Below are 12,737 nucleotides of genomic sequence, written 5' to 3' on the forward strand. Positions count from 1 at the left end.
GAAAGGGAAGAAGAGGGGAAAGGGAATGGCGTGTTGCTTCCCAGAGGGACAGCTCAAGTGCTGAGCCCTTTGTCTTGAGGTTTTTCTCTCTTTCTTGCGGGCAAGAATCTTAGGGAAGGTCTCAGGGGAGGGTTTCAGCAGAATATTCATGAGTTCTTCAGCTGTGTCCTTTCAGGTTCATGATCTCCACTGATTGGTCAGTGACAGGGCAGGGGTCTTTAGGCATTGTAGCTGGTCCTGGCCTCACCCACCTTGTTTTGATGCTTTTCTGGGCCTGGAGCTGAAATAAAACTGAGGCCTAGACCTTCTGTATCTGACTATAAATTGCTCAGTCATTTTGTTCATCTATCTGTCTCAGTTTCTCCATTCCACTTGTCCTGGCTTACTGGCCTGTCTTGAACTATAATGAACAGAAATGGAATTTCTCTCTTCTATAGAATTATTTCTCATTCTCTTTCCTCTTCCCCCTTTCATCCTTCCTCCTCCTCCCATGTACTCTCTCCCCTCTTTCTCTTCCTTCTACTTTTATTACTCATATGGAACTTATTACATTGGACTTTGAACTCTAGTGATTCATGTCCAAGGTCCATTCCTCACTTATTAAAACACAAAATCATATGAGCAAGGATCCTGTTTTATTCATCTTCATAGCCTCCTTGCAGGCTGGTGTTATAGAATCAAACTATAGAGTCTTACCTCTGTACCATACGAGTTAGATGACCTTGAGGAAGTTGTGTGATTCAGTTTCTTTATCTGTATGGTGGTGATGTTAACAGTATTTATCCTTAAAGGCTGCTATGGTTTGTTTTTTTTTTAAGTGGTCTACACAGATTGAGACACAAGTATTCTAATGAATACACTATAAAATGTTTGTGTTGCCTTGGTGTCCACAGCAATGCACTTTTTAAAAAAATTTATTTTAGATTTTTATTTATTTTCAGAAAGAGAGGAAGGGAAGGAGAAAGAAAGGGAAAGAAACATCAATGTGTGGTTGCCTCTCACACACCCCTTTCTGGGGACCTGGCCCATAACCCAGGCACATGCCCTGACTGGGAATTGAACTTGTGACCCTTTGGTTCCCAGGCCCATGCTCAATCCACTGAGCTACATCAGCCAGGGCTGTTTTTTATGCTGATGAAAAAACTGGGCTTAGTAAAGAATACAGGCTCTGGAATTCAATCTTAAGCTTGACTCCTACCATCTTTCCTTGGAAAATTATTTAATTTCTCTGCACCTTGGTTTCCACATCTGCAAAATGGGCATGAGAGTAATAGTACCTATCCTGCATAATTGTTTGGAAGTTTGGCAATACTGTTAGTAAAACCTCTACTACAATATCCCCCCACATTTTAGGTGCTCAACTTGTTCACATAATTAACAGTAAGCACTAAGTTTTTTATTAACTGATTTATTTTATATTTTATTTTATTTCTGGTAGCAGGAATGGGTTTATAGTGTCTGCCATATTCTCTTGCCTGTTCTCAGGGTGATAGCTGGCCCTGGCCATATCAATACACAGCACAGTTGTGGGGGGGACTAACAATACAAAACTACATTCTTCGCTATGCTTCCTTGAGAGGCAAGGCTTGCTCTGTTTCCTCATTTGCCAGTGTGAAGGCTCCTGCACATGGCAGTGATGTGATCCCCAGTACAGTTATAGCCAGAACTCTAACCCAGAGCTGTGTCTGTCTGGTTCTAGCCTTACTAGTATACACGGCTTTAATAATGGAAGACTAGACAGTGCCACTATTTGTATTCACTCTTTGTAGGAAAAATCAAGCTAGTGTCTACACACCATATATTTTAGTGGCAATGGAACTACCTCACCAGGAAAATGTTCATTTCTCTCAGACAAAATGACCTTTTCCTTCAAAACAGGGGCCAACTAATTCTCCTTGGAAAATTATAGTTCAGTTACTAGAATGCCTCTTCATTTGAAAGGAAAATTGCCCATTCATACAGTCAAGCAAGCATAAATAAAACATGCTGGTAGTAAAATATACTAGGTATAAGGTCCCATTGAATTATATTCCACTGTGTCAGCACATTCTGTAGAAAGAAGTGTTCTAGATGCCAGAGGATTTTGCTATTAAAAACTTAAAATAGCATGGATTGGGTAGCTTGTTGCTTCCTATCATGTTGAAGCAGACTCATGTTTAAGTATAGTGTGTAAAAGTAGAAGTGCCACTGCTTATAAAAGATATGTGTGAGGTTGACACATCAAAAAAAATGTCTCTGCTTAGAAGCTTCTATAGTTTTGGTATAAGTCTGAGGATCTCAGGGTTAGCTAGCTTCTCCTAGGTAAACAACAACTTCCTAAGAGGCATTCTTCATACACTGTGGAATGGATATTTGCCAATCTGTCAGGCAACATTTGATCCAGTAAGACAAGGAATGACACTAAGGGTCTTCATTTGAGGACACAAGAATTAATGAAGCAGAAGAACTGATTACACTATTATAGTAACAGGATAATGGTCATCATCATCATAGTCATTATTAATATTTATGAATATTTACCAAATGCTTACTTTGTAAAAGGCACTTTCAAACATGCATATAATGCTCTCAACAACTCTGGGAAAGGGGTATTATGATCTCTACTTCCTTTACCAAATATGTCACCTTCAACAGGTTATTTTATCTCTTAGTTCCTCCACTTACTCATTAGTAAACAGGTGCCTGTGGGAACTTTCAGGTCCCCTCAGGTTCAAACACACACAGGGGCATGCACAGATGTTGGGAACAAAGCCAATGATTTGCCACTGTGTCTGTAAGCAAACTTAGCCTGTGCTTGAGAGACTCTTCATAGTTTGGGCACTTCAAACGAGGGCTGACATTGCCAACTGCCTCCAAATGTGTACAGTGAAATCTTGCAGTACTGGAAAGATCACTGAACACAGACCTGGACATGGTTCCAGTTCAACTGCTTAGTCTCTGGCAGACATTAAACAAGGCAATTAAGCACCTTTGAGATTTCTCTGGAAACCAAGTGCATTTGAATCCCTTTTCTGCCACTTGCTCAATTTGTGACTTTAAATACATTATTTTAAATTGTTGTTTTTCTTTTTTTATTGAATTTATTGGAGTGACATTGGTTCACAATAATGGCCCTATCACAATGAAGTGTGGTACCAATTTCATAGGGTTCTTTCAAGCATTAAAGAGAATAAGGCATACAAAGTATGCCTTAAGGTAGACAAGCACAAGGCCTGTCTTACAGTATGCACGTGATACATTTCTACTTTACTGTTGTGATCTTTTATAAATTGAAGAAAATAGTACTTAATCTGTGTGTCTTATAGCAGGGGTCCCCAACTGCTAGGCCACAGACCAGTACTGGAACCAGGCCACACAGCAGAAGGTTAGCAGTGGGCAAGCAAGGAAAGATTTACTCCCATTACCACCTGGCTCCCCTGCCCATCCATGAAAAAATTGTCTTCCATGAAACCAGTCCCTGGTGACAAAAAGGTTGGGGACCACTTCCTTATAGAGCCGTTGCAAGGGCATTACATAGGGAAAGTCATGACAGCTTCAAATGAGTAGAATTTTAAATTCAGTCTCTAAGCTGAAAGACACTAACTGTTGAAAGTTATTTTTACCACTCTTTTGTATTCAAGAATGCCAATCTCACAAATGGAATATACCCGCAAATGTTACATCTATGCACAATTCTCCTAGTAGGCAGAATTCCCCCAGCCTATCCCGCAGGCCCTCCTTCCTGGTAGCCATATATTGCTGAAGATGCCATCCAGTCCCACCTCAGGTATCCTGAGGTAATCAAGCCTTTTCTGAGCTGGTAAGGTTGAGGCTCAATCCTTTCCTTCTTCCCGAAACATAGATCTAGAGATAAAGAAGAAAACATGCTACTTAAAGTAATCCTAATCTATTTTGTATTTGATGAGCATATAAAAAAAGATATATCTGGTATTGATTAGAATCAATTATAAAGTATATTAAAGTCAGTTATGATTGACTGATATACAGATGCAACAAAGAACCTGTTATATTTGACAATAGGTGTCAAGGGCCTTGAACACATGGATATATTTAAAACAGTAATTCTACTAGGAATTTATAACAAGAAAATAATCAGTCAAAAATAGTCAAATGGATTTATGGTAGAATTATTTATAATTGGTTTTGTAATATAGCAAAAACTGAAAGCAGAAAAATGTCCAGTAATAAGGATTGGTTAAATGAATTATGGTACAGCTGAAAGGCATGCAACCAAAAAAAAATGCTTTTAACAAAATTTAATGACTTGAAAATATGCTCACAGTAAGAGGTTAAATGTTAAAAGTGGAGTACAAAGCCTGTTCATTTAAAAACTACCTATCCATCAGGGATAAAGACTTGAAGAATATGTACCAAATAAAATAAGTATATCTGATGGGCAGATTAATGAGGCATTTATTGTTCTGAGCAGTTCATGCCGAGGAGTTGTTGGTTGGAATTCAGGAGAACATCCCTACCTTTCAAGGACTGAAATTTAGTGACACAGATCTCTTAGAATTCAGGCAGCATATCAATCAAAATTGCCCGTGACAGCTTGCTTTCCTTTTTGGGATGGGTGAGCAACTGCTGAGTGCTCTGGCCATGGGAGCAACTGGAGTACTGGGCTGTATCTTTAGCTACCCAGGAAAAAGACAAACCAGATATTGGAGGCTTCTCAATGGAAAGACTTCTCTTTGGCCTTGAATTATCAGTTTTGTGCTCAGAGATTTATGAACTTTGTGGTCAAACTAAGTTTTGGAGTGTCACCAATCAAAGCCAACGTGACTCTGGTATCTGGGACTCCAATGGGCCCACCCTGACTTCTACTGCAGAAATCCTCCAAGGAGTTTACAGATAATGTGAAAGCTGAACTGAAGAGTCTGGATTTCCTTTCTTTTACTGATTCCAAGAATGGAAACTTGGAAGCCTGTAGCTAATGCCTTTTTATCAAGTCAGGGTGTGTACATTCAGATATAATCTGCCTTGAATAGTGCTTTCACTTACAAAAGACTTTATGGATGAGCTTAAACTATATTCTTTCCTAGCAAATGAAATCTTACATCAATCAACAAGTATTTAAGTACCTACTATGATCTTTATAAAGTTTTATTTTGTGAAGGGGCAAAAACTCCAAAAGGGGTAAGGAGCCCTGAGCCCTTCAACACTGCGCAAAATTTTTGCAGAGAAATTTCTATTTATATGGATAAAATAGAATCAAGAAGAAAAATGTAATTGATTAATTCCACCTGGCTTTGGGGGCTCCTATTATCTTAATTTCTGCTTTTTAATCCTATTTTAAAGTTTTCTCATTTTAAACCACTATAATGTACTTTCATTTTAATAAATATTCATTTCAAAAAATAGATATTTCTAGGTTGTTCTAATACAAATAATTTTTATTTTTATCTTCATTATATTTTATATTCTTCAGATTTGCTATAATAGTCAGGTATAAAGGTAGGATTTGGTGGCAGTAGTGTTTTGGCCCCAGTATCAGAATCAGATGACACATGTTCTAATTCTAGTATTACCACTTCCTGGTTGTCAACCTAAACAAGATACAGGATTTCTTAGGACCTCCATTTCCACCTATGTTAAATGGAAATCATTATAGTTACATCCAAGAAGTTGTTATAAAGATTATTCAATGCATGCAAAAGACTGAGTCCTGCACCGTGCTCTTGGTATCAACTGGGAAGCATAAGTCATTGTTATGCATTACTTTTATAACCAGGAAGGAAATGTTATTTTAAAAATAGCTCTGAACTCTAATACCCACAATTGGTCATAGGCCCCAGGCATTTTGTTTGCCTAGCAATTTGTTGGAGAGCAAAACATGAGCAGAGCACAGAAATTGCTTAAATGGAGGGCCCCATTTAAAACACATCACAGAAAACTTGTAATGGGTAAAAAAGGAGTTTCATTCTGAATCCCCTATGGGAAAGAAACAAATAGTTTCCTTCAGTGTAACTAACAAACTTGAACTAACAAAATTGAACCCCAGCTTCCCAGGATATTTATGCAGGGTTTGTCCTTTATGAATACACTGAATGTTTCACCATAAACATGTATTTGATATTTTGTGAGATGGCAATGGCATCAGTTATCTTTCAGCAATCTTTTCCAAATAAGCCATGTCAGGCTGTACCACATATATCTATCCGCTTCCTTACACAAACTTGAGGTACCAAAGGACACTGGGAAGGTGATTACATTAACTCAACTGTAAATAGTTCATCAATCACTCTCCAGAAACCAGGGCAGGGAAAACTATTCCCTCCTTCTCCAGGAAGTAATCGGCCCTAGTTAAGATGACACAAAGTCTTTCTGAGATGCAAACCTGACAAGCTAGTATCATGTCAAGAAGCAAGAGAGGGGTTGAGTTCAGACACAGAAAGAAATGTAAACAATTCACAGTATTGTACATAGAGCAAGTAGTGCCCATCACAGGTAAAGGTCAGATACTTCATTAAATGACTGAAGATACGAAGCCAGAGCAGATGTATGTATGGTGGAAAACTAGAGTCTGAGGACTCAACTACAGATTGAAGATGACTTAGTCCAAAAGAAGACTGGACAGAGGGACCAGAGTACCAAGAAATTTGCCTGTGAATATTGGTGGGGGAGGGAACATCTCTGCTTGTTTGATTATTCAGAGACAATTTGGGTAGTCTCAAAAAAATCAAGAAAGCTCTTTAGGAAGAGTATTCCCAAACCCAAATAATTGTCCTAAAAAACAATGCAAAAATACTAATGCACCTCTAATGAGTACTCACTAGACTCACTTAGAGTCTATGTGTGCTCACCAGAATCCAATTCCTAGGAACACAACTAGGTTACATTTCCCAGTCACCCTTGCACCTAGATATGGCTACATGACAGAGCTGGCCAACTGCATGTGAGTGAAAGTGACCATATAACTTCTGGGCTGATCCCCTAAAACCTACTATATGCAACAGCACACCCTCCCTATCCCAGTTACTGAGGACCTACATTATACTGTAAGAAAAAAGGAAACTTTTCTTGTGTCCAGCCACTGAGTATTTGAGACAGGTTATTACAGCAATTAGACTATCCTGATTGTGCAATTGGTCATGTTGTTCCCTTTCTCCCTATATAAGCACCACAACTATAGTCCAAGGTTACATCTCTTAATGATGACATGAACTCTTTTCTCTTTTTAAAATATTTTTCTTTTTGATATAATAGTAATACATGTTTAGTGCCAGAAATGTGGAAAACAATGGACACCACAAAGAATACAACAAAGATCATTAAGAAAATATTATAGGCTGGGACTTCGGCCAAGACGGAGGCACAGGTGGAGATTCCGTGCTTCCTCACACAACCAAGTTTATAGACAACTAAATATTAGCAACAGAAAACACAGCCAGAACACAGAAAATTGAACTTTTTGGAAGTCAGATAACAACAAATTCTTCAGCCTGACCGGTAAAGGGGCGAAACCAGCAGCTGGCAGAGCCAGGTAGCACAGGAAAACTCGGTCAGATGGAATCAGGTGCGCGGAATCCAGGCGCAGGGTTGGACCTAGTGGGCAACTCAGCAAGCAATTGTGGGGAAACAGCGAGGGAGCAGGGCTGAGGGTTGACTGTGGTCACGCATTCCTGTGTGGATAGAAATGGGAGGGAGTGGGCGATTGGACGAGAGCCAGCAGCCCCAGCGGCAAGCTGCGGCAGAGGGCGCAGCCATTTCCCTGCTCTAACCCTGCCTCCACATACAGCATCATAATCCAGCGACCTCAGTGCCCCTGCCCCGGCGAACAACCTAAGGCTCTGCTCTTCACCCAGCTGCAAGAAACAGCAGAGGGGGCCACCATTTCCCTGCTCTGACCCTGCCTCCACATACAGCGTCACAACCCAGTGACCTGGGAGTCCAAGGCTCCGCTCCTCATACTTAATGGGTGCAAACAGACCAAAAATGGCTCAAGAAGTTCTCAAAGCCCCAGAGCCTATAAATCTAAGCAATGAAGAAATAGCAGAACTCTCAGACACACAGTTTAAAACACTGGTGATCAGGATCCTCACAGAACTGGTTGATTATAGCCATAAATTAGACAAACATATGAAGGCAAAACTAATTGAAATGAATGGAATTGCACAGGAAACCAATAGTGATGAAAAGGAACCTGGGACTCAAATCAATGGAGTGGACCAGAAGAAAGCAAATAATGGCCAAACAGAAAAGAGTCAAGAAGCAAGAATTCAAAAAAATGAGGAGAGTCTTAGGAACCTCCAGGACATCTTTAAACTCTCCAACATCCGAATTATAGGGGTACCAGAAGGGGAAGAGGAACAGCCACCAGTGGAAAACATATTTGAACAAATAATAAAGGAGAATTTCCCCAATCTGGCAAAGGAAATAGACTTCCAGAAAATCCAGGAAGCTCAGAGAGTCCCAAAGAAGTTGGACCCAAGAAGAAACACACCAAGGCACATCATCATTACATTAGCCAAGATTAAAATGAAAGAGAGAATCCTAGAAGCAGCAAGAGCTAAGGGGACAGTCACCTACAAAGGAGTGCCCATCAGACTGTCAGCAGATTTCTCAAAAGAGACCTTACAGGCAAGAAGGGGCTGGAAAGAGGTATTCCAAGTCATGAAAGACAAGGACCTACATCCAAGATTGCTCTATCCAGCAAAACTTTCATTTAGAATGGAAGGACAGATAAAGTGCTTCTCAGATAAGATCAAATTCAAGGAGTTCATCATCACCAAGCCCTTATTATATGAAATGTTAAAGGGACTTATCTAAGAAAAAGAAGTTAAAAAAAACATGAACAGTGAAAGGACAACAAACTCACAGTTATTAACAACAATACCTTAAACAAAAGCAAACTAAAAGGACAGCTAGATCAAGAGTGGAAACATAGAAATGAAGATCTCAAGGAGGGTTAGCAACAGGGGAGTGGGAGAAGGAGAACGGGGGATAAGGTACCGAGAATAAGTAGCATAGATGGTAGGTAGAAAATAGATGGGGGGGCAAGAATAGTATGGGAAATATAGAATCTAAAGAACTTGAGACACATGGTCATAAACTAAAGGGGGGGTAATGGTGGGGACGGGGGGTAGGGTGGAGGGGAATGAAGGGGGGAATAGAACAACTGTAACAGCATAATCAATAAAAAATAAATTAAAAAAAAAGAATCATCCACTATTCAGAGATAATCAAGGTTGACATTTGGGCTCATGTCCTGCCAATATATTTTCTGAAAATCTTTTTTTATTTTTATTATTTTTTAATTTTTTCCACATTCTGCATTGTTGTTCAAGTACAGTTGCCTCTATTTTCACCCACCACTTCCCTCCACCCTTCCAGCCATCCCTGCTTCCCACTCTTGATCCTACCCCTCTTTGATTTTTATATATATTTGTATATATCAAAACTGGAACCAGAGTACTCATCATGTACACTCAAAACATATGCTTCCCTGTCACAATTTTAGAGCTATATAGGAAATAATTTAATAAAAATGACATAAACTTTCTTATATATAATAACTATTCAGAAAAATAATAAAAGAAAATAACCCATTTGAGTAGCAACAGAAATATTTTTTACTCATACAATTCTATCAAGAATACTTATTTCAAAAATCTAAATAAAATACAAATATGATTCTATTTTGAATGAGTCACATGTATTCTAAAGTTTAAATGAAAATATAACTTTATACCCAAAGACACTGAAATTGAGAACAGGCTGACAGTGATCAGAAGGGAGAGGGGAGGGGATGAAGGGGGGAAAGGGTGAAGGGTTTACAGGAACAAGTATAAAGGACACATAGACAACAACCAGGTGGGATGAAAATGGTGGAGGGAGGTGGGGAGGGCTGGAGTAGTGGGGAGGGGTGAGGGGAAAAGGCAGAAAACCATACTTGAGAAATAATAAAAAAAAGAACATTTGAAAAAGAAGAAAAGAAACCTAAGGAAATGTTTAATAAGAACAATGACTACAACTAATGAAATTGAAGCAGTAATCAAAAAACTTCCCACAAAGTCTTGGATCAAATGGGTTCAAAGGTGAATTTTCCAAAACATTCAAAGAATAAATAACACCTATTCTTCTCAAACTATTCCAAAAAATATATAAGAGAAGGGAAGACACCTAAGCTCATTTTATAAAGCCAGCAGTATCCTAATTCCAAAATCAGATAAAGAAACTACAAAGAAAGAAAAGCATAGATCAATATTCTTTTATTAACCCACATGTTAAAATCCTCAAAATATAAACAAACCAGATGCAGCAATACATTAAAAAGATCATACACCATGATCAAGTGGGATTTATTCCTGGGATGCAAGGTTAGTACGCTATCCACAAATCAATTAATGTGATACACCATATCAATAGATGTAGAAAAAGCATTTCATAAAGTACAGCATGCATTTATAATTTTTAAAAACTCCCAGCAAAGTGGGAATAGAGGGAACATATTTGGACATAATAAAGGCCCCGTATGACTAACCCACAGCTAACATTACATTCAATGGGGAAAATTAATAGTGTTTCCCTTAAGATCAGGAAAAAGACAGGGATGTCTGCTTTCACCTCTCTTATTCAACATAGTACTGGAAATCCTAGCTACAGCAATCAAACAAGAAGAAGAAAAAGACACCCAAGTAGAAAAGGAAGTAAAGCTGTCATTATCTGCAGATGAAATGACACTGTATATAGAGAAACCTAAAGATTCCATACAAAAAACTACTAGAACAGATAAATAAATAAATTCAGTAAAGTACCAGGATACAAAATAAACATACAGAAATTGGTTGCATTTTTATACACCAATAATGAACTATCAGGAAAGGAAACTAAGAGAACAGTCCCATTTACAAGTGCATAAAAATAAAATGCCTAGGAATACATTTAACCAAGGAGGTAAAAGACCTCTACTTGAAATTTTCTAAAAACTAAAGAAAGACACTGAATAAGATACAAATAAATTCCATTATATACTGTGCTCATGCATGGGAAGAATTAATATTGTTAAAATGTCCATACTACCCAAAGCAATCTATAGATTCAATGCAGTTCCTATCAAAATACCAATAGTATATTTCACAGAACTAGAACAAATAATCCAAAAATGTATATGGCACTACAAAAGACCCTGAATAGCCACAGCAATATTGAGAAAGAAGATGAAGTTGGGGGAATCATGCTATCTGATATCAAACTATACTACAAGGCCATAGTAATCAAAATAGCATGGTACTGGCATAAAAACAGACACATAGATCAGTAGAACAGAATAGAGAGCCCAGAAATAAGTCCACACCAATGAGGGAAACTAATACTTGGCAAAGGAGGAAATGAGGTAAATAAAGACAGGCTATTCAATAAATGGTGTTGGGAAAATTGGACAGATACATGCAAAAAAAAAAAAAACTAGACCACCTTCTTATACCATATATAAGAATAAACTCCAAATGGATTAAACACTTAAATGTGAGACACAAAACTATAAAACTCATAGAAGAAAACATAGGCAGTAAAGTCTCTAACATATTTTAGCAATATTTCTTCTGGTATAGCTTCTCAGGCAAAGGAAACAAAAGAAAAAATAAATGGGAAAACATTAAACTAAAAAATTCTTTCACGCAGCAAAGAAATCCATCAACAAAATGAAGAGACAGCCTACTGAATGGGAGAACATATTCACCAATGTTACAACCGATAAGGGGTTAATATCCAAAATATATACAGAGCTCATAAATTTAACACCAAAAAAGAAAAACAAAACCAAAATCTAATACAATTAAAGAATGGGCAGAGGACCCGAGTAGACATTTCTCAAAAAAGGACATACATATGGCCAACAGACATATGAAAAGATGCCCAACATCACTAATTATCAGAGAAATGCAAGTTAAAACCACAATGAGATATCACCTCACATCTGTCAGAATTGCTATCATCAGTAAATAAAAAAACAACAAGTGTTGGTGAGGATGTGGAGGAAAGGGAACCATCATGCAATCTTGGTGGGAATGCAGACTGATGCAGCCACTGTGGAAAGCAGTATGGAGTTACCTCAAAAAAATTAAAAATCAAACTGCCTTATGACCCAGTGATTTCACTTCTGGGTTTACATCCAAAGAAACCCAAGATGTTAATTTGAAAGAATACATGCACACCTATGTTCATTGCAGCATTATTTACAATAGTCAAGCTATGGAAGCAACCAAAATGCCCATCGATAGATAACTGGATAAAAAATAGTGGTACATTTACACAGTGGAATATTACTTGGTCATGAAAAGAATGAACTCTTCCCATTTGCAATATCATGGATGGACCCTGAACATATGAACTCTTCCCATTTGCAATATCGTGGATGGACCCTGAATATATTATGCTAAGTGAAATAAGTCAGATGGAGAAAGACAAATATATTATTTCACTTATATATGAAATCAAAAGATCAATATAAACAAACAAACAGAAAGAGACTTATAGATACAGAGTAGAGACGTACAGTTGCTCAATAGGAGAGGGCTGTGGAACAGGGTGAAAAAAGGGAAGGAATTGAGAAGTACAGAGTGGTAGTTACAAAATAGTCCTGGGGATGTAAATATAGCATAAGAAATACTCTCAATAATATTGTAGAAGGGTAGTGAGAGAGTGCTACCAATAACACCACTTAAGATTTCATAAAATTCATGTAATTAACACAGTTTGATGTCAGTAAATGAATACATAAATCAATGGCATGGAAC

General features: G+C 38.0%; 1 pseudogene; it reads left to right on the forward strand.

Annotated features, from left to right (window-relative positions):
- Window positions 1-3,744: 3,744 nt before the first annotated feature.
- On the forward strand, window positions 3,745-4,934 carry LOC119060118 (N-acetylneuraminate lyase-like; annotated as a pseudogene).
- The last annotated feature ends 7,803 nt before the right edge of the window (window positions 4,935-12,737 follow it).

Source organism: Artibeus jamaicensis, unplaced genomic scaffold (assembly GCF_021234435.1).
Source record: "Artibeus jamaicensis isolate MK-2021 breed Jamaican fruit bat unplaced genomic scaffold, CSHL_Jam_final contig_240, whole genome shotgun sequence".
Classification (NCBI taxonomy): domain Eukaryota; kingdom Metazoa; phylum Chordata; class Mammalia; order Chiroptera; family Phyllostomidae; genus Artibeus; species Artibeus jamaicensis.